The following is a 17,231-nucleotide window of genomic DNA, read 5'->3' on the forward strand; positions in this document are numbered from 1 at the left end:
GAAATTTGCTCATCACAATTAACTCAGCACCTCTATTCTATTTCACTTATTTTCAAACCTCTCCAGCCAAATAAGATTACTGCTATCAATTCAATCACATCTTGGCTTCTTTTAAGGTGAAATGTTTCAACACTTCGGTAGTATTCAGAACTACAGTTTAGAATAATATTACAGTCATCACAATTGTGAGAAATCGCATTAACAATGTAACTCTCAAGCTGGACTCCAATTACACTATAATGAATTCTGTTGCTGAGCCAGAAAATACTCATAGTAGACCATTCCCTGAATAAGTAATGTGGTTATAAAGGTGATGATGAATCGGCTACACATCATGGCATAGAAATGATTAGAAATCTAAAATTTTAAGGCTGTGTACTTTCCACCAAAATCAATCGAGACTGTTTTCAGTGCAACTTCTCTAATTTATAATCTAATCAATACAAAGTCTTCTGATATCCAATAATAGCAATGGAGGGATAGTGGTCGTAATAGGAAACCAAAGTTTTGATTCATCAGTGCATTTGCAATAATACAACAGGAAAAAGTTTATCAGGTCCACTATTGTTGCACCCTTGGTTGTGGACAATCAGGATAATCATAACTAAATCTAGACGTGAAATATTGGCTCTATTCTCTCTTCATAGATGCTGTCAAATCTGCTGAGATTTTCCAGCATTTTCTGTTTTTGATTCAAATTCCAGCATCCGCAGTATTTTGCTTATATAACTATAAGTTAGGAAGGCTATTCAGATTAGTTAATTTATCCAGAAGTACTCTTCTATTCCCCCATTGCAGCACCCTTAAATTAGTTATTTATTAGTATCACAAGTAAGCTTACACTAACACTTCAATGAAGTTACTGTGAAAATCCCCTAGTCACCACACTCTGTGAATGAGGCCGGAGGGAGAATTTAGCATGACCAATGCACTTAACCCAGCAAATCTTTCGGGCCGTGGGAGGAAACCCATGCAACATGGGGAGAATGTGCAGACCCCACAGACAGCAACCCAGGCTGGGAATCAAACCCGAGTCCCTGGTGCTGAGGCACTGTACCACTCTACCATTTATCCAGCCCAAATTAAATGCTGATAACCAGATGCACAAAATGTATTGCCATTAATCAAGTCCCTTATCCTAGTCCTACAATTTAAAGTAATATATGGTTTGTATGTCTGTCCAATACCATTTACTATTTTGCATATTTCCCAAGATCACTCTCAAACACATTTACCAGGCTAAAAAGCTGGAGCTCAACCAGAGATTTTCCCCATAACTCAGACCCAGGAATTTTTATTTTGGTTCTTCTCTTCACTTCCTCTAGTGCTAAGGTCTTTCGCCAGCTTTGAAGCCAAGAACAGAATAGAATACTCAAGGCATAGTCTGACCAAAGCACTGCACTTAATCTGACATGTATTCTATGGTTTTGATTCTATAGTAACATTCTGGTAATTGTGTTGCTCTGCTCTGGTTAGGCACGTGTGTTTATTCCAGCAAGTCCCTCATATGTTTTTACCAACTTTATTTTAAACTAATCAACACCATTCAGGGAATACGTGGTACTTAACTTTCCATTTTATGCAGTACTTAGAACTTGTGTGCGTTACATTGCATATGCTATTGACGAACCACAAATATTTTGAGTTGTTTCTTCTAATTACACTGGCTTATGCACTTTTACAGCGAGCGTGACTATTTTACTATGAATTTGAGAATCCATTTCATCGATATAAGTAAGCAATAGCAATGGCCCCAACATTAAGGCCAATCTCTTACCTATTTCCAGGGTTTATTCTGACTCTATGCAGCCTTGAGTTTAATAACTGGTCATGACAGACTTAAGTGTTTTTGGAAAGTCTAGATGCAAGGCAAATTGTGCGGAGGGTGTGGAGAGTCTGCAGAAGGATCTAGATAGGCTGGGCGAATGGGCCAGGAAATGGCAAATGGAATTTAATGTTGGCAAGTGTGAGGTGGTCCACTTTGGTAGGAAGAATGGTAGGAAGGACTATTACTTACGTGGCGAAAAACTGCAGCAGGCGACGGTGCAGAGGGACCTCGGGGTCCTTGTGCATGAGTCGCAAAAACCCAGCCTGCAGGTGCAGCAGGTGGTCAGGAAGGCGAATGGGATGCTGGCCTTCATAGCGAGGGGGATTGAATATAAAAGTAGGGAGGTCTTGCTGCAGCTGTATAGGGCATTGGTGAGGCCGCAGCTGGAGTACTGTGTGCAGTTTTGGGCGCCGCACCTGCGCAAGGATATTTTGGCCTTGGAGGGAGTGCAGAGGAGGTTTACTAGGCTGATACCGGAGTTGAGGGGGTTGAGCTATGAGGAGAGGCTGAATAAACTAGGCTTGTACTCGTTAGAGTTTAGAAGAATGAGGGGAGATCTCATTGAGACGTATAAGATGATGAATGGGATGGATAGGATAGAGGTGGAAAGACTCTTCCCGCTCAAAAAAGACAGTAGGACTAGGGGGCACAGCCTCAAGATAAAGGGGGGGCAGTTCAGAACGGAGTTGAGGAGGAACTTCTTCACTCAAAGGGTGGTGAATCTCTGGAATTCTCTGCCCGTTGAAGTGGTGGAGGCTGCCTCGCTAAATATTTTTAAGAAGCGGGTTGATGGGTTTTTGATAAGAGAGGGGATTAAGGGTTATGGGGAGAGGGCGGGAAAGTGGAACTGAGCCACGACAGATCAGCCATGATCTTATTGAATGGCGGGGCAGGCTCGAAGGGCCAGATGGCCTACTCCTGCTCCTATTTCTTATGTTCTTATGTTCTTATGTTCAAATACCATAAGGAAAAGGGGCACAGAATGCCATTAAAATAATTGTTTGCAGAAGTTAGGTCAGAAGAGTGCAAGAATTATTTTCCGTACTTTACTACTTTGAGGCTGCTGAATCTCAACCATTTTAAACTGTTTGGCTCTGTTACCTCAGAATTAGATTAAGTGCACCAAACTAAAAAGTAACAACTGTAACTTGGTCTGCTCTCTTGAGAGTTCATATTTCAAACTACAGCAGAATTGAAGAACCAACCCTACACTAAATTCACCAGGTACAGAATCTGGATCATATATTTTTCACCATGAACTATCTTTTAAGATAATAAAATGAAACTATTACATGAAAATACCAATTCTGAAAGACAGTATACTATGTAAAAACAGTAGCCTCTCTAAATTCCAAATATCTACACACCCTTATATCTCACATGCTGCCAAGTTAAACAGTTATAGGGCATAAAATATGAGCACAAAGGCTCTATGTTGCAATAGAGAACAGAAAGCTAATTGTTAGGAAATAAAACTTAGCTTTAATCAGCACGATTCTTCATTTTTTAATAACATTGTTGGACAAGTGTAGAATACTTCGATTCCTCTTCTTTCCTTGAAATGTACTTGCATACTTCTATAACAGAAGTGTAGGGAAGAGGACATACTACCCAAACTGTGTAGATCATAGTAAGGCATTCAACAATGTCAAAAGGGCAGGACACTACAAGATTTTGGAAAAACTGGCTGTCTACCAAAGTTCCTCAGTCTCATCCACTCCTTCCATGACAGCATACAATGAAGTGTACAGTATCAGACATAAATCAGCCTGAATAATGAAAACAGCAACCCCCCCACCACCATCTGACATCTCCTCACTATCTCCATATTCCTGACCATTGCCTTCCCTGCACATATAGGAGTCTACTGGCATACCAGATCAGATGGCAAGATCTACAATCTATCAAAGTGATGACAAAAACAGAGTCTTGATCGGGAACTCTTCTATGGTGACAATACTGCACTAGTTGTCCACAAAGTAACGCGGCTAGAAGGGTTCATCAGCTGTCTCCCATGCCTGTAACTTGTTCACCCCGATTATTAACATCAAGAAAAACATCATGGTTCAACATTATATCTCCATCCTGATCAATAACACCCATCACGGGTCCATGACAACAGACAAACCATGCAGAACATAACGCGTGCACAGGGAAAGCGGCCACCACCTTTGATTGATACACATTATGCGGAAGGGAGAACACCAAGTTCAGGACCAAGTTGACAGTTCATAAGGCTTGTTTTCTCAGCACCTTGTGGTATGGCTGTGTCTTATAGTAATCAATTAGAAGTCTCACAACACCAGGTTAAAGTTCTACAGGTTTATTTGGTAGCACGAGCTTCCGGAGCTTTGCTCCTTCATCAGGTGAGTGGCAAGTTGGGCTCACAAATAGGGCACATATAGATACAGACTCAATTGCAAGATAACGATTGGAACGTGAGTCTCAACAGGCAATCAAGTCTTTACAGGTACAGAGAACGCTAGTGGAGAGGGGGTTAAACACAGTTTAGAGAGATGTGAATTGTCTCAAGCCAAGACAGTTAGTAAGATTTTGCAAGCCCAGGCAAGTTGTGGGAGTAACAGGTAGTGTGACGTGAACCCAAGATCCCGGTTGAGGCCGCCCTCGTATGCGCGGAACTTGGCTATCAGTTTCTGCTCTGCAATTCTGCGTTGTTCTGTATCTTGAAGGCCACCTTGGACAACGCTTACCCGAAGATCGGAGGCTGAATGCCCTTGACTGTTAAAGTGTTCCCCAACAGGAAGGGAACACTCCTGCCTGGTGACGGTTGAGCGGTGTCCATTCGTCTGTTGTTGTAGCATCTGCATGGTCTGCCGATGTACCGTGCCTTGGACCATTCTTTCCTGCAGTGTATCAGGTAGACAACGTCGGCGAGGCATGAGTATGTACCGTGTCCTGGCTTGAGACAATTCACACCTCTTTAACCTGTGCTTAACCCTCTCTCTACTCGCACTATCTGTACCTGTAAAGATTTGATTACTTGTTAAGACTCGCATTACAACCATTACCTTGCAATTGAGTCTGTGTCTATATATGTTCTGTTTGCGAATCCAACTCACCACTCAACTGATGAGGGAGCAACTCTCCGAAAGCTTGTGCTACCAAATAAGTCTGTTGGACTTTAACCTCATATTGTGAAACTTCTTACCAGTCCAATGCTGGCATCTCCAAATTATAGTAATCAGGGAAAGATGATCAATAATTTCTATCTTCACTGTCTATGGTGCATTACAGGCATATTCTGGCAGGACAAAAATCACAAATTTGGCAGTACTCTCAAAGGCAGGGCTCCAAGGGTGGCACGGTGGCAGTGGTTAGTGCTGTCTCACAGTGGTCACTGCTGCCTCACAATACCAGGGACCTGGGTTCAATTTCTGGCTTGGGTCACTGTTTGTGTGGAGTCTGCACATTCTCCTCTGTCTGCGTGGATTTCCTCCGGGTGCTCTGGTTTCCTCCCACAGTCTGAAAGATATACTGGTTAGGTGCATAAGCCATGCTAAATTCTCACTCAGTGTTCCCGAACAGGCACTGGAATGTGGCGAATAGAGAATTTTCATAGTAACTTAATTACAACGTTAATGAATGCGTGCTTGTGACACTAATAAATAAACAAAGTGTGACGACATTAACCAAACAGAAGATCAGGCATGTCCACAGGATGGAAGGCAGCTGCATGATGAACAACCTTCACTTACACAGCACATCATATTCTACTAATTTGCTCATAAAAGTCTACAAAAAGATGTTTTTAATTTGAAATATAACTGAATTAAACATGCTACACAGATAGCCAAATCTGTTGGGATTCATTCCTAAATTCATGAATACTCTTAGGAAGAGCATATTATTCCACGTATGCAAAATCAGCTTTCAACATTTTGAGAGGAACAAAAACTATTCATTTGGAAATTAACGTACTTACTTTGCAAATATCCCCCACAATTTCAACTCAGTACTGACTTATGAGGGGGCTGGATTTAAGATGCCAACAGCACTCCAGTATCTCACTTAAATGCATGGTGCTATAACGCATGAGCCTAATTAAATATTAACCTGGATTCTGCAGCAGTCATCGTAACAAAAATCAGCATGAAACTCCATGTGTACAGTGACATGGAAATCCAGAAGTCGTCAGTATTATAGCAAACTGCTGAAGTCCCCTATTCTGAAGTCAATTAGAAGGCCTCAAACTGGCAAAACCCTTAGTGTCACGTAAAAACACTTGAAAAGAATGAAACCTTGTAGAATGAAGTGTAATTGGGTTTTTAGTAGCATTCAAAGTTAATAATGACTGGTAAACATCCTCACTAGTCACAAAAAGCTAATTTCTTAATTGTGGAATGTTAAATTTCTCCATGACAAAAATTCTACGTTTTAAAAATATTTTCAGCACATCAACTATCTTAATCCAATCAATCATTTACTTACACTAAAAAAAATTAATTTAAAGTAGAGATTCAATACTTTTAACTTCTTGTTTCTCTTGGTGAATATTGTTGCTTCCTGACTAACTTGGGGTTTCCATTGGTGGAAGGATTGAGAACCAGAGGGTAATTTATGGTAATTGGCAAAAGTAATGGAGATAGGAGGAAAAACATTTTCATGCAGTGAGTAGTTGGGATCCGGAATGCACTTAGTGCGTGGTGAAAGCAAGTTTAATCAAGGTAATAGCAGGTAATTGGATTATTATCTGAAATAGAAGAATACGCAGAGCTACAGGGAAAAGGCAAGGGAATGGCAGAGGGATTGCTCCTTCAAAGAACCAACACAGGCACGACAAGCTGGGAATTATTGTGACTGTAACTTCAAAATCAAGCTGAAAGCAGAGCTGGATCTTTTTCGCACCAAATATTCATACACTTACATTTTCAGGTAAGGTCACTGCAAAATAATCTGGACTAGAAACTCTGGCTAATTTTTTTTACTTCCACTGAAGCATCAGTCAATTATAGTAATCCCAGCTGATGCTCATAGCAGCATAAATCAATTCAAAGCAGTTTGGGACTCAAACCTAGCATCCCTGATCTATGTGGCTTGATATTACACCAGGTAATCTTTCTACTCTCTACGCCATTCAGAGCAGAATAATTTAAACTGTCTATGGTCACAATTAGAGATAATAAAATGCACCCATTATTTAGTTGGTTCCAAAATGATGCTTAAGTGAACAGTACTACCACCAACATGTAGCAGATTAAAATTTCCTGCACTCCCTTTCCATCCATCCGTATTTATTCATTGAAAGCTATTTTCTATTGCACATCCTCTTCCAATTCTAAAATCACTGGACATCTAACTCAGGACTATCAAAAGCCACTCACAGTTTTTTTTTGTTTTTATTCCAATTCAATCCAATCAAGTCCAATTCAGAGTCTCAACAAGTTGAGACATTCCTGATCCAAGCTGACAAGACAGGGCTCTCATGTAGTCTTGGGCTTGATCTACACGATCCAAGCTGATTGGAGTAGGTGTAGCTCCTTCTCCAAGGCTTGACCTTACTTGCATCTTAGCCAAAAGACCGAGATGCCGCTTTCAAAAATTGCTTCAAATGAAGCTGAAATGTAACCTAATGATTTCAACCAAGCACAGCATGTCGACGTTACACTTGACCTTAGCCAAAAGACCGAGAAGCGGTAAACAGGGTCAACACCTTAAAGGATTTGACACTCAGTCCAAAAGGTCATAAGTTCAATGCTCAGCCCCCTAAAGCTACTACGAGAACAAGCATTTTGGAATTAAAGAATACATTTAACTTTGCAATGAACTGAGTTCAATCCCATAACATTCTGAACGTATTTCACCACAGGCCATTTCAGTACAAGATAAATACTTAAATGTAAACAACTGGAAAATGATTTGACAAAGTTCTAATGAGAAATATGAACAAGGGCAGCACTGCCTCATCTCAAGTCCACAAAACTGGAGCACATTGGAAGTACAGCAAATCAGAGATATTGATAGAATATAAAAGTAACAGGCAGCTTTATACAAATGTCAAGTGAATTTAGCATTAAATACTTGATCATTGGAATTACTGGAACACTGAACGTATTAATTTTAAAGCATCTATTTACATAAGAATACCTCTTATGCTTCAAAATCTGCACAAACAGTAACAGCTAAACACGCAGCAAGCATAAGCCAAGGATAGAAATGCAGACTTTCATGATAGCTGTTTAAAATAAAATACATTTACCAACTGAGAAACAGGCACACATATGAGGATTTAAAATGCCCAATAGATAGACCAGTGCATTATTGGCAGAATATCTGATTTGCAATGAATATCTAGTTCATGTTAATACTTTAGACGTAATGTTTAGTTTTGGAAAGGTTAAAGTTCACCTGTAGAAAATGGGATGAATGCAAGTAAAGCAACTTAGAGTCTATTACACTTAAAAGGTTGGGGTTATGTTGCCTTAAGAGATCAACAGGCAGTAAAGTCCAATATCAGCCAGTGGGCTTACTTAGCCGGAGATGTGATGTCTACATTGCTTGCAAAGAAGTGCAGCCTGGAGAGATGTCTTGCTTGAAAGTTAGATCAAGGTGAGTTTAAAAGTGTTCAGTGAACCTCGTAAAGATACGTTGTTATAGAGACGCACGAAGCTTAAGAAAGTTTCAATTTATTTGAAGGTTCTTCAGCAGAAGAAGACGTTAGATACTTAAGAGATGTTACTATTAGCAGACTCCCTGCTGTTAAGGCTCAGAGAAAAAGTCCTAGGAGCCATTCAGTGCAGCTGAAAGTTGTAGTTTGGACCTCATATAGTTTGCAGCATATAGAGAAGCCCCTAAGAGCAGTTTGTTGCATTTTTGGCTCAAAGGACCATGGCAGAAGGTCACTGCCTCCCGCCAAAAGCCCTGGGAGCTATTTATAGTTCAGTGATCGGGAGACTGGAGTTCAGACAAGCCCAGGGGGTGTCCCAGCTTAGTAAGTTAACAGTTTGAGAGATTTAGAAGTGTGCTATTAATTAGAGGTGGGAGTAATGCTTTGCAAATCCCGTGGAACAAAGTTTCAAGAGATGCAACTGAACCATCAGGAGGTGAGAAGTTGTTGAGGCAGTCCAAGTCAAAGCAGCTTTTGGAAGGAATTCAGAGGTAGATCTTCAAAGTAGAGAGATGAAATCCCTCATCAGGGATTGAGATTCTGTGACTCTCAGCGCTTACTGACGCCTGAATGGGTTGCTAAGAAATCCATAGGATCTGTCTCAGTCACATCTATCATGTAATGTGGTGTTAATTTACCTGTTAATTCTGAATGTTGTACACCCACAAATATAAACTATGATGAGAGATTGTAGCTTATTTTACTTTCTGATTTTGGAAAGTAAAAATTAGTTTTTGATACTATGGAATGTTGTGTTTTTATTCTCCAAGTGGGTAATAGGGATTTCAAATTTTGTTTCCTTTAATCGAAAATTCACTCGTCCATAACCAGATCATAACAGATTAATTGAACCACAAGTTTTTTTTCATTGAGATGTGAAAACTATTGTCCAGGCTGCAATTTTTAAAGTTGGAGATTTTGGAAAAATGACAGAAGAATACAACATTTCTCCAGAAAACAGCTATACCACAAACCATTTACAAAACGTTTTGACTTTATATATTAGATCAGATCTTTAAATGCTTCCGTTCATTAAAACAGTTATCAATTCCTAAAATATTGTTCTAATGTAATTTTCACAATCCAGTTACTGATTTCTTTAATTAAAATATTAATTATTTCAGAAAACATATTAGTTTTATATGGATGTTGAAATCCATGTATTATAGAATGACATTCTCAAAATGTTTTACATTCAATAGATATAAAGCTGATTAACTAAAACAGATACTTAATTATTTGGTGTCCATATAAAGCCTCCACAATACAATGGATATCAAACAAAGCATTATTTAAACTAATTGACTTTCTTTATAAATTCTTAGGTTGCATTTAGTTTTATAAAGAGTCAGGTTTTGAACTTCAGCATTGTTATTGCATAGTTGCAAACAGAATACTGCCTGTTAAAGCCACACATTTGACTCTCTTAAGAGTGGGGGAAGGGAAGAACACGACTTGGACTTTTTCAAAGCATGGATTTACTTAAACAAGGAACCAGACAGATTTTTACTTGGTGAAGGAGTGAGAGCACACAAATTCCCAAGGATTTTGAAATCAACAAGCTGCTTCCCTAACAGCCAAACAGTACTGGTTTCAGGGTTTACCAAGTGCACCCAAATATTCCATCTAACAGACAAATAGAACAGAACATCTCACGAACGTTCAGCTTGTTGGGTGGATCAGATTGTGTTAAATAATCAACTGCACTCTATAAACTAGTATTGTACTAAAACAGTGAACAAAATCATTGTGCAAATATTTTGAAACAAATTGGATTAGTGCCCAAAAAACATACTTATTTGACACTCTGCAAGAGGTGGTTCAGCATGCAGACAGTGAATGCATTCTCTACTATTATAGTCAATGTATTTAATTTTGTAAAAGTACAGTTACCGGGGCTATATTTTAACATAAACACGTAGGAAACTAATTACCAAATTTCACCCATGCAAGTTGTGTTTAATTGCCACTTTCTTTGACAGACTATGATGAGAGCAGTTGAGGCTACAGTACCTCCCCAAAAGTTAAAAAATACTCTGCAGACTAATGTCCAATGCCATACAAAATGTGCTGTGATCAATTTGAAATAGCATATTGTTAATGCTATTGAAAAATTACAAATAAATTTTTGAAGTGATAGAAAAAAGTTGAGCTATCCCATCTAATTTTCAATTAACAGGTCTTATTTTATATTTGCTTTTATCACAATAAAACATCCCAATGAGCTTCACATTTAATGGCATAGTGCAAGTGCATAACCTGGCAGCAAATTTAATGTTTCCAAAGTCCAAAAATCTTCTCCTGCAGTGTGTTCTTCAGCATGATTGATTAAAGCATTAAAAAAAAACTGACACCAAACCACATAAGCAGATATTATGAGATGACCAAATGTTTACCAAAGAGATAAATTTTAAAGGGTTTTTTAAAAGATGAAAGATGGAGAGGCAGAAAGGTGTAATGAGGGCATTCCAGCATTTCAGATTTAGGCAATTGAAGGCACAGCCACCTACAGCGGACTGAATAAAACCTGGGATCTGCACGAGTCAGAATTTATTATTTATTTGTCAGTCACAAGTAAGCTTACATTCTCAGTGCAGTGAAGTCACTGTGAAAATCCCCTACTTGCCACACTCCGGCACCTGTTTGGGTACACTGAGGGAGAATTTAGCATGGTGAATTCACCTCATCTACACATCTTTGGACTGTGGGAACACCTGGAGGAAATCCATGCAGATACGGGTAGAACATGCTAACTCCACAAGACAGTGACCCAAGCTGGGAATTAAAGCCAGGACCCTGGCGTTGGCTAACCACTGATGGCATAGTGGTACAATGAATTATAAGGATGCACATATTTAATTATATTTGGAGATAATTATTCTTGGGCATGAGGCCAAGCTATTAGGGGTTCAACAAAAACCATGAGTTTGTCAAACACAAAACTTGCTTTCTGCAACTGATGCACCAGAGATGTTGAGTAATGAATAGTTTATTTCTAAAAAATAACTACAATGTATTGATGATGTGATACAATGAACGGCATTGGCTTCTTCTAATGTACTTACTCCTGTCAGGCCACACATACATATCTAATAATTACTTCACTGTTAAATGTTCAAAATAACCTCTGTATAATATGGACTGTTCCATTATTAACCTGGTCATAAAATTAATTATTTGAATATCTGCATTGTACCGACATCGGCAGTGCTCCAGCCTTCATGAACTGAATCATGCTGAAGAACACAATGCACAACGAGAAGATGTTTGGATTTTGGAAACACTAAATTTGCTGCCAGGTTATGCACTTGCACTATGCCATTAAAAAAATTACAGCATATAACATTTCAGTCTATTTTGAATAACTACCCTGGATAACTGATTAATGTATATTAAAATATGACATTCCCATCATCGATTTTTGTAACATTCAAACTCCCTATTCCAATGGGTTCTAACTGTTCAGGGCCAGACCAGACAGTTTCTTTCCAGAAGTACGGATCAACCTATGTTTTTTTCCAGCTTGTTCAGTTTTTTTAGCTATGCAAAATAATCACCCCAAGTTTTGAATGAAGCATTTCATTGTCAACAAAGAAAACATTAAAATGACAGTAACTTCTGATAAAGGTCATCAACCCAAAATGTTAACTTTTTTTTCCTGCAGATGATTCCATACCTGCTGAATATTTCCATTTTTTTTAATGACAAGAATTTTTGTTTTAAATTTATTCCAGTGCTGTGAACCTGCCTTTAAGAAAAACTCGTAGTTGGTCCTCTCAACAATCTGTTTCTCCACTGTGTTGGAGGAAATCAGAAATAAAAACAGTTCGAGAATAGTGGACATATGCATGGTTCAGGACTGGAAAAAAGCAGAGGTTTATGAAGCAAAAACAGAAAATACCAGAAACATTTCTAACACTTGCCATTTATTCTCCAGAGATGGTGATCACCCTGTTGAGGGTTTTTCAGCATTCTCTGATTTTGTTTCAGACTTATAATTCTGTCACGGGACCTTAACATAGCCATAGTAATGCATTAGAAATGAGGTACAAACATTTGCACATCAATTAACTGGCTGCATTGCTTTTTATGTAGCTTTTACCGACATAAATATTTTACTTGGGTTGTTTTTGAATCCAACAACTCAAGATATCTGCGCTCATCTAATTTTGGCCTCTTAAATGTTCCTAATTTTAATTGCTCCAACACTGACGACCGTGTTTTCAGTTGCCAAGCTCTGGAATTCTCTCCCAACACCACCCTTTCCTCCTCTACACCACCCTTTCCTCTTCTGAGGCACTCCTTGAAACCTACTTCTATGACCAAGCTTTTGGACATCTAACTGAATACCTTTAAGTGGCTTGGTGTTATATTTACTTTAATAGTTCTCCCATGAAGCCCTTGGAATATTTAATTGTATTAAAGGCAATTTATAAACACAAGTCGCTTTTGTACATCTCAAATGACTAACAACATGCACCGATTAAACATATTTTGCTAGAAATTTGAACTGGTTACAAGTGAAACACTTGCATTAGTAACCATGGTTGCAAAAAAAAGTTCTTCCTTTTCCACCAACACTGAGCTCAAGCAGGCTACAGTCAGACAGCCAATTCAAAGAGACAAAAACTATTTTATTCCTGGAGCCACAATAATATCAACAATCATAAAGCAATTTCCTGCAATGAGCACCTTGATCTGAAGTTGCATGTCTGGCTGTTCTATTGGCCAAGACTCCTGAGAAATATCACTGTTTGAATCATAGAATCCTTACATGTGTCGAAGGAGGCCATTTGATCGATCGAGTCTGCACCAACCACAATCCCACACCGGCCCTATTCCTGTAATCTCTCATATTTACCCCATTAATCCCCTGACACTAGGGTCAATTTAGCATGACCAATCAAGCTACCCCGCACATCTTTGAACTGTGGGAGGAAACTGGAGCATCCGGAGGAAACCCATTCAGACATGGGGAAAACGTACAAACTCCACACAGACAGTGACCCGAAGCTGGAATTGAACCTGGATCCTGGCACTGTGTCAGCAGCGCTAACCACCATACTGTCCAGGGTCATAAATTCCAAGTGACAATAGTCACATTGTGGCTTCCAATTACTCCAATAAAAAAACAGAATTACACCTGACTTTATTCAAAGAAGTTACATTGTTTACCTTGCAGCTGAAGTTGGTGTAATATTTCTGGGGTCAAATTATACCTGCCACAGATTTAGCCTTGCATTTGTTTACTTGAAGATTTTGGTCCACACTGAAAAGCCCAATGCAGTCTTAGAGATTTTTATTATATAAAATTCTACATCACACAAGAGAACAAAGATGTAGAAGAACTGCCCAGTGTATCAGAAAATAAGCAAAAGCTTTCCTACCGTAGAAGCAAATTTTTTTTTGTTTGAGGTATCACACAGTCTATTTTATCTGGCATTGCTCACAAAGATTAGATTTGTTAGATCCAGTTAAACTTCATACACAACGACTAAGACTTTGCCATCAGCCCAGAGTAGCCTGTTTAAGCTTCTAAACAAAGGGAAAATATTCTGTTTGCCCATATAGTGATGTTCATGCAATAAACATCCTGGAAACAGCTGATTCCTAGAACATAATAGCTAACTCTATAGTATTTCATACAATAGGCATAATATCTCTTATTGCATAATGTACACAGTTGTAATTCATGAACAACTCAACACCAGTTTTATCTCACCTCACTTCCTGGGTCAGCTGGAGTGCTCAGCCAACAATTCCTACTGAGGCAACCTTTTGACCCTTAAAACTACATTTAACTCACTATACATAATGTTATTTGACAGCACAATTATACAACAAACATCAACAAGTTGGCACAGGAATATTACTGAAAATACAAGAGTATTATTAAAAAGTCTCCCTGTATTGGTAAGCAGCATGCATAACAAGAGTTCCACACTTGGGTTTGTTCAGCAATGAAGTGACGAATTCTGTTAACATTTAATAAACTATGCAGTTAACATCTTAAAAGGGTCAGATATCCAGCTACTTATTGTGTCTCCAAAACTCAATTACTTTGAATGGATTTCTTTCACATAATAGATACCAAGCAAAAGGACCATGTGGAAAATTCTGATCTGAGTTCAGCGTAGGTCTAAATATTTCAGGGCAGTCTTTCTCAAAGCTCAATCTACAGAAGGATACATTGTCATAAAATACTAATCAAATAAACCATCTTAAGTGGATAAATATTATCCAAAGCCAAAATTAATCCCAACCATATATTTATTACATCCAATATAGTAGTCACTTCCTCCCTGCTACCATTTTACTTTTGGGAAAAGAGATAACAAACATTGATATCTACATAATTTAGTACTTACAATATAGCTGCAAGTGTTGTGTCCCTGATACACTACACAGACTCATGCCTCATCTCAAAACAATAATTTTGTTTTGATTTAACTGATCAAAATCCCCTATGCTGCCATAAGACTTTTTCCAGCACTCAACAAGTAGCATGAAAGGAAATCAAGAATGCAAATAAGCTTGGATTTCCAAATATATTCTTGTGAAACACCACCACACAATAGATTTACTTTACATTATTCCTTTCCACTTCTTGCTGGATAGCATTAATAGACCAACCTCTTCAAAAAAATCTATAAATTCAAATATTTCATCGTTCTTATTATGCAACTATAAAATATTGTCCATCCTCTACACAAACAATTTATGTAATTAGATTAGAAGCTGAAGTAAAATGCTCCCATTCTTCAGAAAACAAAAATTGAGGCATCTTCAAATTGTAAGCTGATCATTATATTTCGAATTGCTTCAAATTTGGACCTTCCCTTCATCTTGCTGTTCTAATATTTACATTTACCACGTCCAAGATTTGTTTGTATATTTAAATATGTGTGTAGCTGAACACACAAATTTCGTGTTTTGATTATTTAAATGGCAGACGAGTTCCTGCACTTTGCCCAGATTTTCAAGTAACCTAGACCTCCGTTTGATACCATTGAGCCAGCGCCTTTTGTAAACAAATCTCACCTATATATGCTTTTACAACTGAAACATGTACAGCTTTCTTTCTTATATAAGGCTAAATACACTAACGATTTAACATTGTCAAACAGACAGACGGTGGTTTAATGAAAACAACAGGAAATTTCACCCTTCCCCCACCTGAAATATTACAAATTCGTTAAGAATCTCTCTCTTGTACTTGTAAAACTGGCTGCTGGGCGGATGGATTGCGTGAGAAAAACCAAGGACAGTCATCATCAGCATGTCGTCACCTGACTCCACTCCGGATAGTGTAATAACAAAAAAACTGTGAGATCAGATACTGAAGGCTACAAACCGGTTTTTCCTTGTTTACCAAATTAACTTCACTTTCCAATATATCAAAATCCAACAAGTATTAGTCGTTTATTTACAAACAGTGGCTTCATCATCAAACAAAAATAGCGAGCTGAGAGAAAAGGCACAACACTCCAGCTTCCCACTCAGGCTTGCCTTTGTATCCCTGCACGTCCTTCGTCTGCTTGGCAATTAAACAACATTTGTGTTTAAACCTCTTTTTTAATATTGACGCGCAATGAAGTGACTCGCAAACGTTCAAAATCTACATTCCGCCGAAAATAAAACTTTAATTTAAATTTCGCCACTTAAAAGGCAGAGGGCAGTTTAAAAACACGAAATAAACAAGGAAAAGAAAGTCTTTTTAAAAGATGTGAACTCGAACTGAAACCACATTTCCCGCTCCCCTCCCCCAAACGCACACGATCCGACTCCCGTCCTCCATCTTAGATCCGCACTTCGGTCGCCTTTTTTCACTTAAAAAATAGAACAAAAGTTCAAAAATACTGACCGCTCCTGCCCATTTTGGAACCGATTTTCACTTTCCGTTCGACTACGTGAGGAAATATCGAGTTTTAAAATTGATTAAATTAAAAATGGGAATAGTTAACACCGCGTCTTCACAGGACGAACAATCCTAAGCCGCCATCTGGTGGCATTTTCCACAATCGAATGGCGCAATGCAAATCCAGACAAAGATTGCCCTCTGGCGGCCACCATCCACTGCCTGCGCCCTCCCGCGCGCGCGCGCGCCAGCGACCGTTAGAAAGATATCGCGGGCGCGCGCGCGCGCAGCTGGGTTGGCCTCGAGAAGGAGGGGGGCGGCGAGATGCGCGCGCTGCTGCTGGGTTGTGTTTTGGGGGGAGGGCAGCGGGGGCGGCGGCACGATACGCGCCCGCGCATTCTTTCCTTCGCGCGCACGCAGTGCGATCACGAGGATGGGCGCGTCATGACGTTGAGCTCGAACTGTCTATAAAAGGAAGGATCGGCGGTTATTGGGGCGGTGCTGGTGATCTGGTTCTGTTTTTATAGTTAAAAAAACACACAAACGTGAAAGATAAGCGAGGATATGGTAGGCGTTAGCTATTTTGTGGAAAGCTTGAAGATGACCGAGATTTATCTGTAGGAGGAGTGTCCTGTCGCCTTTCTCGCTGTGGGTTGTTTTAGATTGCGTGACCAAAAAACACAGTTTTAGGGAACTGGCCATTTGTGGTTGGAAAGCCGCCGCCATGAGCCGCTGTCTCGGCAGGAGGAGGAAAGGGTGTGTAATGGCGGCAGCTGGGGAGGGATGGCAGTATATGCTGCAAGTTGTGAGCATTCGTCTTCACAACGCACAACACAAAAGCGCGTGTGAAATACAGAATTTGGAGGAGGAGAAAAACCCGATTCCCTTTTTAAAGTGTTCTTATCACATACTTCCACGGC

General features: G+C 39.2%; 1 protein-coding gene across 2 annotated transcripts in view; it reads right to left on the reverse strand.

Annotated features, from left to right (window-relative positions):
- Window positions 1–16,464, reverse strand: part of stag1a (STAG1 cohesin complex component a) — a 227,645-nt gene extending 211,181 nt beyond the window's left edge. The window contains exon 1 of one of the 2 annotated variants that reach the window (XM_080185452.1): window positions 16,318–16,464. The gene's annotated coding sequence lies outside the window, so the exon portion shown is untranslated. Of the gene's footprint in view, window positions 1–15,629; window positions 15,746–16,317 lie in introns of those variants that run through there. The other variant, XM_080185454.1, reaches the window with a different exon arrangement.
- Window positions 16,465–17,231: the final 767 nt, after the last annotated feature.

The sequence above is a fragment of the Carcharhinus amblyrhynchos genome, chromosome 3 (assembly GCF_965287045.1).
Source record: "Carcharhinus amblyrhynchos chromosome 3, sCarAmb.v2.hapA, whole genome shotgun sequence".
Taxonomy (NCBI): domain Eukaryota; kingdom Metazoa; phylum Chordata; class Chondrichthyes; order Carcharhiniformes; family Carcharhinidae; genus Carcharhinus; species Carcharhinus amblyrhynchos.